This window comes from Staurois parvus, unplaced genomic scaffold (assembly GCF_062004578.1).
Source record: "Staurois parvus isolate SC_StPar_1 unplaced genomic scaffold, SC_StPar_1.0 ptg000303l, whole genome shotgun sequence".
Classification (NCBI taxonomy): domain Eukaryota; kingdom Metazoa; phylum Chordata; class Amphibia; order Anura; family Ranidae; genus Staurois; species Staurois parvus.
The window spans coordinates 16,160,169-16,175,526 of NW_028318099.1; the positions used below are offsets into that span (position 1 = coordinate 16,160,169).

At 40.3% G+C, this 15,358-nt stretch overlaps 1 protein-coding gene across 2 annotated transcripts in view; it reads right to left on the reverse strand.

Moving 5' to 3' along the window:
• Window positions 1–554: 554 nt before the first annotated feature.
• Window positions 555–15,358, reverse strand: part of SEMA4G (semaphorin 4G) — a 300,010-nt gene continuing 285,206 nt past the window's right edge. For both annotated transcript variants that reach the window (XR_016313584.1, XR_016313583.1), the window contains exon 16: window positions 555–9,037. The gene's annotated coding sequence lies outside the window, so the exon portion shown is untranslated. The remainder of the gene's footprint in view (window positions 9,038–15,358) is intronic.

Consider the following 15,358-nt stretch of genomic DNA (forward strand, 5'->3'; position numbering starts at 1 on the left):
TGTAAGCACACTGCTTTGTGTGGCTCTGCTATGCAGAGCCACACAAAGCAGTGTGCAGAAGCAGACGGGAAAGATCTGTATTGTTTACATACAGGTCTCTCCCCGTCGGAAATACTCCGAAATCACTGAGTGTCGGCGGGGAATCACTGGCCGGGACCCGGTGATTGACAGCTGAGGCCGTGAATGCCAGCATGCCCCCTACCCGGAACTGCAAAATCATGTATATATACACATGATTTTTTTGCACCCATGCTGCCCTGTAGCAGTTTTTTCAGTGAGGAAGAGGTTAAAGCCTTTGTGTGCATGGACACATAGGATAACATGCTGAGGAGTTTACTGGCTGCAGAAAAAAACGCCAACAGCAGCAGATGTAAAAATGTCCAGTGTGCATGAGGCCTAAGGCTTTAAAAGTGGGGATTGGTCCTTTTATTGTGGTTTACTGCCGTATTAAATGATCCATACCTGGCTTCTATGGTCTGCGCCTTCCCCATAACAATCGCATATTTCACTATTCATACTAAATATGTGTACAGAAATAAATACAGAACACTACATTGTTACATAAAAATATAAATGTATTTATCAGATAAACTGTACAAGTCACTTCACAATGGTGATGGTGTTATTTTAATACAGCTCACAGAATGCAATTTGGTGCATAAATGAATACTGTATATGGAGAAACATCTGTTATATATCAGGAAAAACATCCAGTGAGTAATATACATTTTCCATAGGCAAAGCATTGTGAATATATTTTTAGTAAATTAGCCAACATCTCAAGGTCTATTCAAAGGAAGTCTATTGCAGCAAGAAGCAAAATAAACAATTTGTGAAAAAAGAAGAAAAATACTAGATTATTTTACTGTATATTATTTTAACAGCTACCATAGTGTTTACTTTACCATTTCTTATTGTAAGCATACATCAAGTACTCAGATCAGCACAGCTCCTATTAACCCCATGTCTCGATTATAATTAGATCACGATTTTGCTGTCCATGTTTGTTTCATCAGGGATGCTGTAAATTCATTAATTTCAAAATAACACCAATGCTGGGAGCTCACTTGTGTGTGCTTGACCAAATAAATGGATGTACATTGCTTGATCACTATTGGAACAAATCTAACACTGTTTAAGGAGTAGCCAGTGCAAGTTCTGATGGCAAATACAAGAACAATTTATGAAACTGTACAGTTGTATCAGCCATTTGGCTTTAGGCAGCAGGAACAAATCCAGCTTGAGACATTTGCTTTGTGACCTTTTATGGATGAATACTGTCAGTCTGAATTTATCATTGCAGTGGACAAAAAAAAAATTCAATTGTTCATCCTCCTCCATCAAAACACTGGAATGTTTGGAGCAAAATAATGGCTGGTATTTATTAAACAAATGCATCACCCACGCCAATCCTTAAAAGCTCATTAAATGATCATTTGGTACCATCAACTGAACACAAAAAAAATATGAAAAAAAGTAGCATGTGTGTAAACCAGTGGTCTCCAAACTGCGACTCTTTGCTTGCCTTTATCCGGCCCTTGAGGTATTATTCCTTCCACTAACACCAATGATGGGGTACAATTCCTTCCACTGATAGCAAAAATGGGGCACTATTACTTCCACTGACACAAATGATGGGGCATAATTCCTTCTACTGATCACACAAATGGGGCACTATTCTCCCACTGACACCAACTATTTCTCCCTCTAATACCAAAGATGGGGCATTGTTTACTCCCACTGGGCACAGTCTGAAGGACAGTAAACTGGCCCCTGGTGTAGATGGATAGCTGGTAAAAACCTCATGGTGAAAATGATTTCATCAGTCATTTTCTCGTGCTGGACAAAAAAGCAAATGACTGTAAATGGTTGCTATGGCCAACCTAGCTTTTTATGTAGTCCTATTAAAGTTTATTACTGTACACTGTATTGACTGAAAGATGCAGCTAGCAGGAGGCAAGCCACAAAACATTTTCACACACATGCAGGAAATTAAAGCTATATACTTGTATTTGCTCTTTGATTCGGGGGGGGGGGGGGGGGGTGATCTGGTCTACAGCATGAAAAGGAACATGTCACACAAAAGGCCCTGGGGTTTTGTGTTTTTCAGCATTGACATGACACTACACACAATGCAATTCTGTCCATCTACAAACCTTCCTTAAAGTGTTACTATTCCCAGGACCCTGCATTCTGGTCTCCCACAGTACACGGAACATGGAAATGCAATTATTTTAGTAAATATGAACTGCTAAATATCTTTTCTCATCAGAAGTTAGAGCAGTCTTGTGACTTCTAGCCGTGATCAGCAGAGCACTGGTTAAAGCTTGTAGGAGGAGTTTTTTTTCTGCTCTAGGAGGATGAAAAAACCCCTGACCTCTGTCTGGACACGGCTGCATGGCCCTGTTCTTATCACATGCACTCTCCCAAGAAAACAACTCTAGCAATACACACTAAACTGAGCATGCGCAGAATGGTTATGGTTCAGTCTTTCTTATCAGGAGAAAAGACATGGACATTTGAACAAGAGGAGGAGCAGAGAAGTCAGGATCAAATGGCCTTTTTACATAATGTAGAGGATTAACTCCTTAGGTTCCACAGTGAGTATAACAAGCATGCTCTACTGCATATACAGACTGATTTTACTGTTGTGGGTTTAGTAACAGAGATTTACTACCAGGCGCATGGACCTTTCAGCAAGTATACTTTTGTTTAAAAATATCCAGAGACTGAGATCTAAGATCCTCAGATCCCCTAGGAACAGGTATCTCTGTCATGCAGATATTATTGTATGAAGGAAGATTAAAGGACACTGCTGGCACAGTTTGTCACAGAGGTGAACCATAGCAATCGGGACAAATTATAATTTGCCAAAGTAGTTGCTCCCTGAGAGTATGTAGTAGGTCCAAAGACATGCAATCTTCACCCAGAATGGCCAACAATAGTCAGACTATGTTAATGTCATTTACACCTGCAGATAGGTTATAGATGACTACCCAATCTGACAGCATAATTCAATGCAGTAACCAAAGATCCAGTACATTTGGAGGTGCTAGGTACTACTATAATGAACATGTTGTAACACCAAAAGCATGCGTTACTGCAGAGAAAGATTTTCTAACTTGTCATAAAATCTTCCTCTAACCCGATCTTTCCCTTTTCTTAATCAGAAGATGAAAGGGGGTGTTCATCTATATATGCACAGCTTTTGGCTGGGACAATCCTGGTGCTACAGGCAGATGGCCATCCTGTCATTCACATGGAGCCATCTATCCAACTATAAGGTTTCAGTAAACAGATGTACAGTCCAGCGGCTGAGTGTTACCCAGGGGCGTATTTACCACAAGGCAAACAAGGCACTTGCCTAGGGCGGCATTTTTCAGGGGGGCAGCACATCCCCTCAGAAGAAGGGATGAAAGAAGGGACATGCGCTCCATGGGAATCAGGTGGGTTCCAAGAGAGACTGCGGGCTGCTTGATGGTGTATGTGGAGTCTGATTCTGGGGATGTCCAGAGCTTTGAATATGAGTGTCTTTCTCTATATTTCCGGGGGGGGGGGGGGGGTAGTGGAAGGCTTTCCCGAGTGGGGGGCAGGGGTATTGTTGGGGGGCAAATGATTTATATGTTGCCTAGGGCAGCACAAAACCTAAATACACCACTGGTGTTACCACTATCATCATGCAAATGCCACTACTTTGGGATGGGAAGAAGACAGGGAACTGATCTTCTGAAAAAATATATCCTGACTGATTTGACTTTCCCCAGATAAGCTCGGGCAGGAAGCATCTGGAAGGGCCTATAGACTTCATTATGTGACCAATCTCTGGAGGTAGTCCAGGACTGCTGGTGATGTGTAGCTCTCCTACCTGAAGTTTATTTTCACTTTCAGTTTTTTAGTTTATTGGCATGAAAAAGGTTTTGTGGTGGTTATAGACTCTAATCAAATTGTAACCTCTTGGGAACACTTGCAGGGCCCTTAAAGAGGAAACGGACCCAAAAAATGAAAATTATTTTTATGTTTTGGGGGCATTTAGAAATGTTAATTTTGCTTAAGCAGTAACCTAAAAAGGTACCTTTTGTTGTAACTTCTTCCCAAAAAATATCTGTGTACTTCCTGGTATGCGAGGGTGCCTAGACACTCCTATGCCTACAGCTTCATAGCTGTAGATCCACTGTATGAGATCTAAGGTGCTGCTGCCTCTAATGAGATTTGACGTAAGATGTGATGATGTCATTACTGTGCTACTCACTGTTCTTCCTACTGGAGGTTATAAAATGGGGAAGCAAAGCTTTACCTTCATCAGCATTGCCTCCCTACACAGATGGTGCAGAACAAGGCATTTTTGATTTAAAAAATTTTTTTGGCACTGCTTACAAAGTTTATTTCCTCTTTAAACCCCTGAAATGCTTTCAGTTCAGTCAGTACACTGCTGAACGCAGATTCTAATTCTGTTTAGACAGCCATTCCTAGTATAAAGACCAGAGACTTTGCTAATCATGACTGATCTGAAGCAAAATCCATGTGTAGCCAGCTTCAGGGTTTGTGTACAATGCCATCAGACATAAGCAAGAAAAACCTATATAGCGCATGCTGATGGGCAGGTTCTGGAAAATACGGATCTTTCTTTCGTTTGTTTAATGTGAAATGTCTGATGTGGATACAATGCTTTTGATTTTACTTAGAACTGCTGTTTGATGTTTAGTAGATTGGTGTGGTAGAAGCAAATCAAATGCATTGTATATACATGCTCTACCTTGGTTTTAAGATGCATTTCCAATGAAGGCAAGCCAATTAAAAAAAAAAAGAAAGCAGATGGAATGCAAATGTATAGGATAAGCTGTGAGAGAATGCACTGCAAAGCAGACCCTCTGTGCATTTTGTCTCCCCCCACCCCCATGGAATGCAAATGTATAGGATAAGCTATGAGAGAATGCAACACAAAGCGGACCCCCTGTACATTTTCTGTCTCCCCCAACCTGGTGGAGCCAATTAAAATGTCTGGCGGTGTGCACTTAACTGTAGCATTGTCATGAACATCCAGTCACCTTTTTTGAATCACTGTGCTGTAGTCATTTTGTAGGTATAGAACATACATATGTGCAGCAGAGCCATATAAATCAGTTTTGTATCACTAAAGGTAGTAACCAGATTCCATCCAAACATGGCTGTCTATGCAGTCACATTTACAGTCCTAGGCTGCATTCGCACTTGAGCACAGTGATGTTCTGGTGGTTTGAGAGTTCTGCAAGCATTTATGAGCATTTTAGAAGTGTATGACGAGCGCTTTACCCTTGTGTTCAAGCTTCAGGCGTTTTTGCTTTAGCCAATAGAATGCAGTAGGGGAGGAGATTAGAGGCGGAGAGCTGCTGTTTGGCTGGAAAACACGCGACAAAAAGGCTTGAAAAGCAATTATGTCATGCGTTTTCTGGTATTCCCATTTAAGTCTATAGGGCAAAAAAACACTCCAACCTGCCTGAAAAATATCTAACATACTTTTTTAGGCGACAGGCGTTTTGCTACAGGTGACAAAATGCTCAAATGTGAAAAGGGGCTATTTAAATGAATGGGATTTTGCTGGTTCAGCTCCCTGAAGCTGTGAGCTACAAAACATTGAGGTGTGAATGAGACCTTATAGATTTTACAGAATTTTCTTTAGTCTCCTGGTATCTGGGTGTCATTTTAAAGATCGTTTGGAGCCATTTTGTTTACTTCTAAAGTATAGAGGAAAATGGATGGTAATGCACGGTCTAGGTTACATTATCACATTAAGCATACTAGTGTGTCACTTCTTTCTACTTACGCATAACGGAGTCAAGGACAAACAAGAAAAATAGACTGTGGTTTAAAAGGTCTAAGAGTAAGCATGCCTAAACACAATGAGACAATAATATTTATGAACTGGCATTGCTGTGAGCTCATATAAAGTACTGGCGACCAAGGTGCAGAGAAGGCAGCCAATACACTTTTTGCATTATCCCTTGGCCTGACTAAACCCAAGCAGTCCAAACACATTCATGGCTGCTTGCAAATTCTCTCCAGCATGGTAGACCTGCTGCCACAACTGCCAGCCCACCATTCCAAACCTCTGCAGTGTTAAAAAACAAGGCTTTACAATAGACAAGGTAAACTCAGCCTGCTGAGAAACTATCGGCGCTTGTATAGAGCATGTGATGACAAACGCATAATGCATGCGTGGACCAGCACTGACATGCCACTTTACAATGAATTGCGCATTGTTGCAGTGCTGGGTTTTTTTCCTCATGTCATCAAATGCAGATGCCACACACACCTTAACTGTAGACTCGTCATGAACATTCAGTCACTTTTTTTGAATGGCTGTGCTCTAGTCATCTTGTAAGTATATAACATTTGTAGAACAGAGCCATATAAATCAGTTTTATATCACTTAAGGTATACCAAGTTCCACCCAAACATGACCGGCACCTACTGCAACTTTATGCATTGCTCTGCAAAGCGTTTTTACATACATCATAGTGCAGTTTTGTTTTTTGGGGGCCATTTCTTTTTGGACTGCTTTCCTTCTATATCATGCAGCAATTCAATTCCACTACTTTTTTTTTTAACTTTTTTTTTCTTGTGCACACCAAAGCATCAAACAATGGTATTCTGCTTGCCCTTCCATTTTGACCGTGTTGATGTGAAAGCGCCCTAAGGCTGGGTTCACACTGTTGATCTGCGATAACATGAGTTTTGCATGATATGCTGCCGTGCAGTTCATTCCTAATTGCATCCTGATGAACCTTGACAATGTTATAGTGTACCACAACCCATGGTAGTGACACCCACCCTCAGCAGGGAAATTGTAATTTGACAGTGGCAACTGCTATCGAGCGGGGAAGACCACACACTGATTACAATTTTGCCAGTCCTTGCTGGCCCAACTGAATTTTGATCAGTACATGGCCAGCTTAATCTTCACATTCCAAGTGACAGATGACAGAATATACAGGATGCATACAGTTAATGTAGTTCTTCTGTACACAAATGAAAGTATTTCATGCTTGAATGCAATGATTAATATAAAATATGCAGCTATGGTATGAAGGTAGTCCTATAATGAGTTAAACAAGTTTGTTGCTTAAGTGCAAACGGTTTCCATGACTTACTGTTGGCAGCTGGGAAGGGACATTTTTTTCCCTTGGTTTGGCAAATTAAAAGAGCACAGTTCTTATAGTTTGCCATCTGCTTCCTACGATTTGACAAGCTACATTTTTTTTTCTTTAATTTTTTTAGTAAAAGTCCAAAGATGGCAGTACTCATCAGATTCAGGAACGATCCTAGATAAGAATGAATAGCCTATTCACATGTATTGTGTACTATTGTTCTAACCCTTTAAGATGGAACAAGAGATGTATAAAGATTGATAGTCTGATAGAAAACAGACCAATTGCAGCTCTACAGATCGATATTTCTAGTGCTGTTCAACTAAGAAAGATCTACCTGACGAACTATCATCTTAGATGAATGAAACGTTCGCTTGATATTACCCATTTCTTCAGACCGCTATCAAGAGGTTATGAAACTGAACAGAATAGTGTACAAAGCAGAGATGTACTGTGATCTACAGCCATGAATCACCGAACAGCGTTCAGAGCAGCTCTTTTGTGGACATAAAATATAAAATCCACGCAAATGAGAAAATGTATTTCCTTGTCCCATTGCCAGAGCCTCATATCTTTGCGCTCATCAAGGGCTATGCCAACTCAAGTCCCTCTAACATTTAACATGGTTCCTGTTGTGTCAGATGCCTGGTCCCCTGCTGCCTTGTGTGGATCCATCCACTGACCGCTACATCACTACTGTGTCCTGCAATGAAGCTAGAGGCCACCAGTCGGCACAACAGTGCTCACCAGGGGAGCAGGCACCCAACATTTCTAGATGAGTGTTGAATACTGTGGAGTCTTGAGCCATCATAATGCTTGTAGAGAACAAACATCCAAGGCACAAGCAATACAACATACAAATATACTGTAAACTCTTTAACCATTTTGCACTAAGACTCTCTGTATGGGCAAAAAAAAAATAATTCAAATATATTCCAATTGATAGTGGATTGGATTTTCTGAAAATTTAGTTTGTGCATTATAAGGCTAGGGTGACACATGACATTGCATGACAACCATATTCAAACATATGCTGAAATGTGAAAATGCAGAAAGCGTGGGAGGAAAGATTTATGTAGCTACACGCATCTCTGATAGAGGCACCCACTGTCTGTAACATAACTAGGTAGTGTGATATTGTCCATAATAATGAGGCTTTGTCTTTGATTTTTCTAATCTGAGCAGAACAATTACCACTGAAATATGACTGTTTGTTTGGGCTACATCAAAACTTCAGACTGAACTATTATGGGTAAACCCATATCAGGTGCTTGGGCTGTTTTACCAAAAAAAATGACATATAAAACAGCATATAAAATTATTACAATATGCAAACCATTGGTAAGCAAGGATCTCCCTTTAGAATGACTGACAAAGCCCTTGTGTGAAGAAAAAAAAGCGCTCAGGAATGATAGAGCATACATTTGTGGCACTGGGTTAGTAATGGGCCACATATCCTCTTTAACAGCAGTATCAATACACCAGTAAAGCAAAATGTTTCCTTCTCGTTCCACAGGAAGGTTCAAACTTCATTATAAATCCACAGCTCCATGGATAAAGTGCTCTAATCTGCGTATATGAGGTCTTCAAACAGAGCTGAAGTGCAGATGTGTCCAGGTGCATTCTAAGAGTAAAAGCTTGCCTGCAAGTGAATGTTCTCATTCTTGCCATTGCTGCTTATTATCCTCACATAGTGTGTGTAGTCACCCCAAAGGTATTAAAAGGACAGCTGGAGCCATTAACCAACCATCTTGAATAATTAGCTTCTAACCAGCAGATGCAGTCATTTGCACTCCGTTCAAGTCAAGATTGTTTTATAATCGTCTCTGCATAATAGGATGCCACGTGCTACTCGTATTGCAATCCCCACTCTTTAGTTGCCTTTTCTTGCTTCAGAACACTGTAAGTGCATCCTTTAATCAGAGAGAGAGAGAGAGAGGGAAAAAAACATTAAATTAGGAGTCATTGCAAGATATTCATACACTGAGAAAAGGTAAATTTCTATGCTAAGTAATATCTGATTTATATCCAAAAATTGGTATCATCAATGATATAAAGTTAGTTCTAGGCCTTATATGACCAAGGCCTATGCTGACTTTATTTAGCAGTTGATTCCCTCGTCTTTATATTCATCCACAGCTTCACCAGAAAAGCATAATGGATGTGTTTTTGTGTGTTCTTTACTATTTTATGATCAAAATTTTTGTGGATCAGATGCATTTACTTCCCTCATATTGGCAGTTTTTAAGGAATCTACCAAGTAGAAGTCACTCATTACACAGATGATCGTTCTATGTTACAATACTGATCTATTTTGGCTGACATTAAAGACTAACAAAGGATGTAACATGTTGTAAAGTACCCCATCCCCTAGGCATCCCATCCTGACAGAGATCTGTGAATGAATAAACTACCACCATGGGAAATGGACTGTAGTTGCTTATTTATTACAGGTTTGTATATAGCACCATCAATTTACACAGTGTTTTACATATATTGTACATTCACATCAGTCCTTGCCCTCAAGGGGTGTACAATCTAAGGTCCCTAACTCACATTCATATATACACATACTAGGGACAATTTAGACAGGAACCAATAAACCTTCCAGCATGTCTTTGGAGTGTGGGAGGAAACCAGACTACCAAGAGGAAACCCACACAGGTCCTAGTTCTGCTATGCAAAAGCCCTTACCACTTAGCCACTGTGTTGTTCTCAATGGAATAGGACTGCAGTAATTGTCAGACAGCTTACAGTCTATTATGGTAAAAAGGAGGATACAGAAGGTGGGGGGGGGGGGGAGTTTACAGTCTATTACAGGCTTTCTCAACTACAGCTCCTGCACAGATTGCTAGGGGTTCAATGAGCAATTCTACCTCTCAAATTCCCACTGGTACCAATTATCTTTTTAGCTATCTGTAAGGGGGTACTTTTTCCCAAATAACTACAAGTGTAAGGAGCATTCTTTTTATTGGCCATCACAATAATGTATCATGAGTTGTAAATATAATACATTTTAAGCAGGGGTTGCCTGAGATCGGAAAGTTACTTTAAGGGTTCCTCTGTGTTGAAAAGGATGAGAAAGACAATTAGGGTATAACAAAGAACATACAGTCTATTACTGTATAATGGAGGATACGGAAGGGAAAAAAAAGCTTACAGTCTATCTATTAAGGTATAACTGACAATACAAAGGGGGTAAGAGCTTACAGTCTTTTACGTTATAACAGAGGATACAGAAGGGGAAAGAGCTTACAGTCTATGAGTGTATAACGGAGGATACTGAAAGAGGAAGAGCTTACAGTCTATGAGTGTATAACGGAGGATACAGAAGGGGAAGAGCTTAGAGTCTATGAGGGTATAACGGAGGATACAGAAGGGGAAGAGCTTAGAGTCTATTAGGGTATTATGGAGGATACAGAAGGGGAGGACCTTACAGTCTATTAGGTTATAAAGAGAGGGATACAGGAGGTGAAATAGTTTAAAATACTTCAAAGAAAGTAGTAATATGGAAGGTTTCTTTGAGGTAAGAACATTTGTGCTGTTTTCCTTAAACGGCTGATAAATGAACAGCGTGCCCAAAAAGGAGGTTTGGGGTATGGAAAGCCCAAAGCTATTAGCCTCTTTTTTGGACTCTGTATAGTGGGGATATGTAAATACAATGTGAAATGCCGAAAGTAGGTCTATGAGTCTGACAAGAGGGTATCTTTTGGTTAGAGGTTTAACCACTAGATGGAGTCCGTCTCCCATACCACAAAGCTGGGAGGTATGTGAAAAGGGTAACCTATGCCCATACATAGGTCAGTTTTTTTTACCTGAACCGATTCCCCAATCCACACATGTGAATGCGTGAGCCCACCCAGCTGAGTGATTGTATTTTGATAGAGCGGAGACATCCCCGCTGTAAGAATACACAGATCAGTTCTGCAGTACTGATAAAATGAAAATTTACCAGCAGTCCCATTTGTGAGAAGTTGATCGATAGATTAACTTCTTATGAACAGCAATGGTCATACATGGATCAATATTTGGCTGGTTCTTGCTGAATGTGTCATATTTCGATCCATATATGGCTAGCTTAAGGTTTCAGGTGGTGTTGATCAAAATAAAAAAAAAGTGTATAGGAATTATTTAAACCTTTTCCTATACATATTTGCCTCTTATGGAAGCCGATATAGCAGCCTGGGAAGTTTAAACTTCATCAGAATGTAGTTTATTTTTTAAAAAGCTATTGTGTGCTTCTCCACAACAATCCTGTGCATTTCAATGTCATTTATCTGCTGCTGAGTAAGGCTGTGAAAACAAATTACAATTCCACAGAAATGTGCCCAGAGCTTCACAAAACAGGAACTTTGTGCTGCATTGTGAATTCCAAATGCGTTAAATGTTTTCTTCCAATTCTTAGGGATTGCTTGAGCCGTAGAGAGAATTAGTTCTAATACATCTGCCAGGGCTTGGAATCTCTACAATAGAGTTCCCCTTTGGGAAACAAATGTGCAAGTTATTGATAGATTAAATTTTAAGAATGACACATTGTGCCTGTTTAGAAACAAAATAGACTTTCCACTTGCTTCCATTATTGTCCCCAATGAGTACGGATGAAGCAAACATCAGGGACATAAGATGATTTTTATCTAATCCTACAAAAAAAACTTTATGTAATAATTTGACTCTAAAGTTCCTATCCCATTTTGAAGTTTCAAATTTGCGTAGGCTAAAAACCATCATTATGCGGCAATGTTCCTTAGGCACCAAGGACTGCATTCTTGGCGGAACTTTGCTTGTTTTCCTCTATACCCAGAAGTACAGGTTTTTTGGATGAGCTCTGGAGGAAGGCTGTCAAACTATGTGGGGTATGATGTAGCAACTTAGCAGACTGGTTTAGTAACTGAAAGCCTTTTGTATACAGCATGTCTACATCACAGATTTACTTTTTGTACTGCTATCTGGGGCTCTGCTAGAAAGATTTTCCCTTTACCACTTGTACCATAAAATAAAAAAAGTGAGGGGAAACTCTGATAAACAGACAAAAAAACAAAAAACAAAAAGATTTTTTCTTTAGAAGAGTGGGGGAAGGTTTAACTCCATGTCAGATTTTTATTTCTGTATGTGTCCCTGTTGCAGATTTTCCCTTAGCAGTACAATAAATTAGGGAAATCCCTCTAATTGAGTGCTGGATACAAATTAAAGCCCAGAAGGAGTTCCAAACCTTCCCCGCTCCATACCCAATTGGAAAAAAAGGTTTTTGGATTGAAATACACAAAAAATTGTTATGGGGCCTAACTACTGTTATAGAAAGCTTGTTTACACTTGCGTCAGCCCTCTGAAGAGCAATCCACAGAAGGAGTTTTGACAGATGCTGAGAAGGCATTAAGTCAGCTCCTCACAGCTTGTTTTAACCCCTAAAAACCTGCACTGCAACAGTGTACAGTCTCATTCACTTGAATGGGGTGCATTGGTAAGGCAGTACTGCCCACCAAATGCAACAGCGGGTCTAATTATTGCTGTAGGTGTACATCCCTGTGCGTTGCCTTTGTAGCTTAAAGCGGAGCGGTAAAAACAAGCTCTTAAAGTGTGTAAACCCAAATAATATATCCCTTATTGTCTTATTATTATACAGGATTTATATGGCTCCAACAGTTTGTGCAGTGCTTTACAATATAAAGGGAGATAGTACAGTTACAATACAATAAAAGGATTAAGAGGGCCCAGCTCATAAAAGCTTACAATCTAATAGGGTGAGGGCAAGTGCCACAAAAAGTTATAACTGGGGGGGGGGGGGGGTGAGCTGATGGGAGTGATAAATGTTTATTTGGAGGTGTGATAGATTTCCCTGAAGAAATGGAGTTCAGGGATAGCCTATAGGCAGCCAGAGTACAGGATAGCCAGGCAGATTAAGGTAGAGAGTTCCATAGGATGGGAGAGGCTCTGGCGAAGTCCTGGAGATTAGCATGGAAGGAGGAGACAAGGGAGTTGGAGAGCAGAAGATCATGAGAGGAGCGGAGAGGACTGTTTGGGTGATATTTGGAGACAAGATTGGTGATGTAGTTCGGGGCAAAGTTGTGAATAGCTTTATGTGTTGCTGTTAGTATTTTGAATTTAATTCACTGGGCAATCGGAAGCCAATGGAGGGATTGGCAGAGAGGGGTGGCAGACACTGAGCAGTTGGTAAGGTAGAGGATTCTGGCATTCATGACAAACTGAAGAGGGGAGAGTCTAAGTAGAGGTGGGCCCATGAGAAGGGAGTTGCGGTAGTCAAGGCAAGAGATAACAAGCGAGTGAATGAGTAGCTTGGTGGTTTCACTGGTTAAAAAGGGGTAAATTTTAGAGATGTTACAGAGGTGAAATCTACAAGCTTTTGACAGCGATTGGATTTGGGCCGAAACAATAGGTCAGAGTCTAGGATTACACCTAGTACCCTGGCTTGAGGGGAAGGACTGATAGTTGCATTACTGATCTTGATGGAAAAGTCATGGAGGACACGAGCGGGGGGTGGGGGGTGGGGGGGACATTTTCAGTTCAGTTTTAGAGAGATTTAGTTTAATGAAGTGGTGCGACATCCATCCTGATATGTCAGTTAGTAATGCAAGATGAGACTAAAGGAGTGAGGTAAGGAGTAGAGAAATAGATTTGGGTGTCACTGGCATAGAGATGGCATTAGAAGCCGTGGGAGGTTATCAGGTGACCAAGAGAAATGGTGTATGTAGATAGAGAAGAGAAGGGGTCCAAGAACAGAGCCTTTGGGGGACCCCTACAGAAAGAGGAGGTGGAGAGGAGACAGAGTTATAGGTAACACTGAAGGAGTACTGTGATAGGTAGAGCTGATTCTCGGAGACCAAGGCAGTGGAGTTTATTGAGAAGGAGTGGGTGGTCAACAGTATCAAAGGTTGCATAAAGGTCTACTAGTAAGAGTATGGAGTAGTGGCCATTGATTTTAGCAGTTAGTAAATCATTAGTGTGTTTTAGTAGTTTTTTCCTGCCTTTTGGTCTATAGGCTATTTAATTGAAAGTATTACGTTACATCTGTCCAATATGTGCAACAAATAAATGCAGTCACCACGTCCAGGGGCCAGTAAGCTGCAATATAATACATTTTTTTTTCTTGGGTTGCCTGAATGTTTTGTAAATGCCTACTGAAGCTGATGCCTTTAGCATAGCCCTCACAAGTCAAGAATGAACAATGTCTGTGTGCATTGTAGGTAAACAATTTCAGCACTACATGGAGATCAAGGATGATATATTTTCCTCCTGAACTACTAGCATATAAGATTGAAAACAATATATAGTAAAGCATAGGAAGGTTGTACGCTGTCAATGCGTGTGAATCGGTATTGATCAAGCATGCAGGAGTTACTTGGTATTAACCACTTGTATAGCCAGAAACCATAAGTGAATTCAATTGTACTCTTTGCATTGAAGATTTTAATGAGCTAGCACATCGATTTACTGGAACAGACTGGAGAGCTGGAATAAGCAATCACTTGAGTATGGGAGCAGAAAATACTCAGCTAATTCACAGCATAATCATTCTGAGAGGTCACTTGTACTGGAGAATATCCAAACTGGGAAGAACACTCACAATTTATATTTCACTGTAGACCCTTTTCCTGGGTTTTGGCAGTAAAGGAGCTGCAATAAAAACTCCTGATCAAAAAGGACATTGCAAAGAACACCACGTGAATAGCAATGTAAATTCAGTCTTTGTATTAAGATACTAGAATTTAATCTACATGAAGAAAGAACTTAATCTACCATGAAGTTATTACTTAAACATTTTTTACAAATGATACAATGCCCTATTTATCATATCCCCCTCCATTTGGTACTTCAGTGAAGAGTCACTTCCCTAACAATATGACTACCTACTTTAGAGGCAGAAGAATGAGATTGATACTGGAGACCTCCATGGTCTACTACTCTATACGTTTCTATAGAAGGTTAGGCAGAAGTTCTTTAACAGCAGTCAAAAGGTATCTGTTAAATATACCATTGTTACCTGTTTGATAATGCAAAAAAAAAAAAAGCTGATTTTGCCATGGTTTAAGTCTGCTGACCAGCATAAATCTGAAAAGCTGACTGTCCATTATCCTCCCTGAACAGGTACAAGGGGGGAGGGAGACTGGCCATTTGCATATCTCCACTAGCTAGCAAGAACCTGTTTAACAACAAGACTTTAGTCAAATCTGGTTTCTGATGTTCATTAAATTTAGTGGAGTGCAGGGGAGACCTGAGGA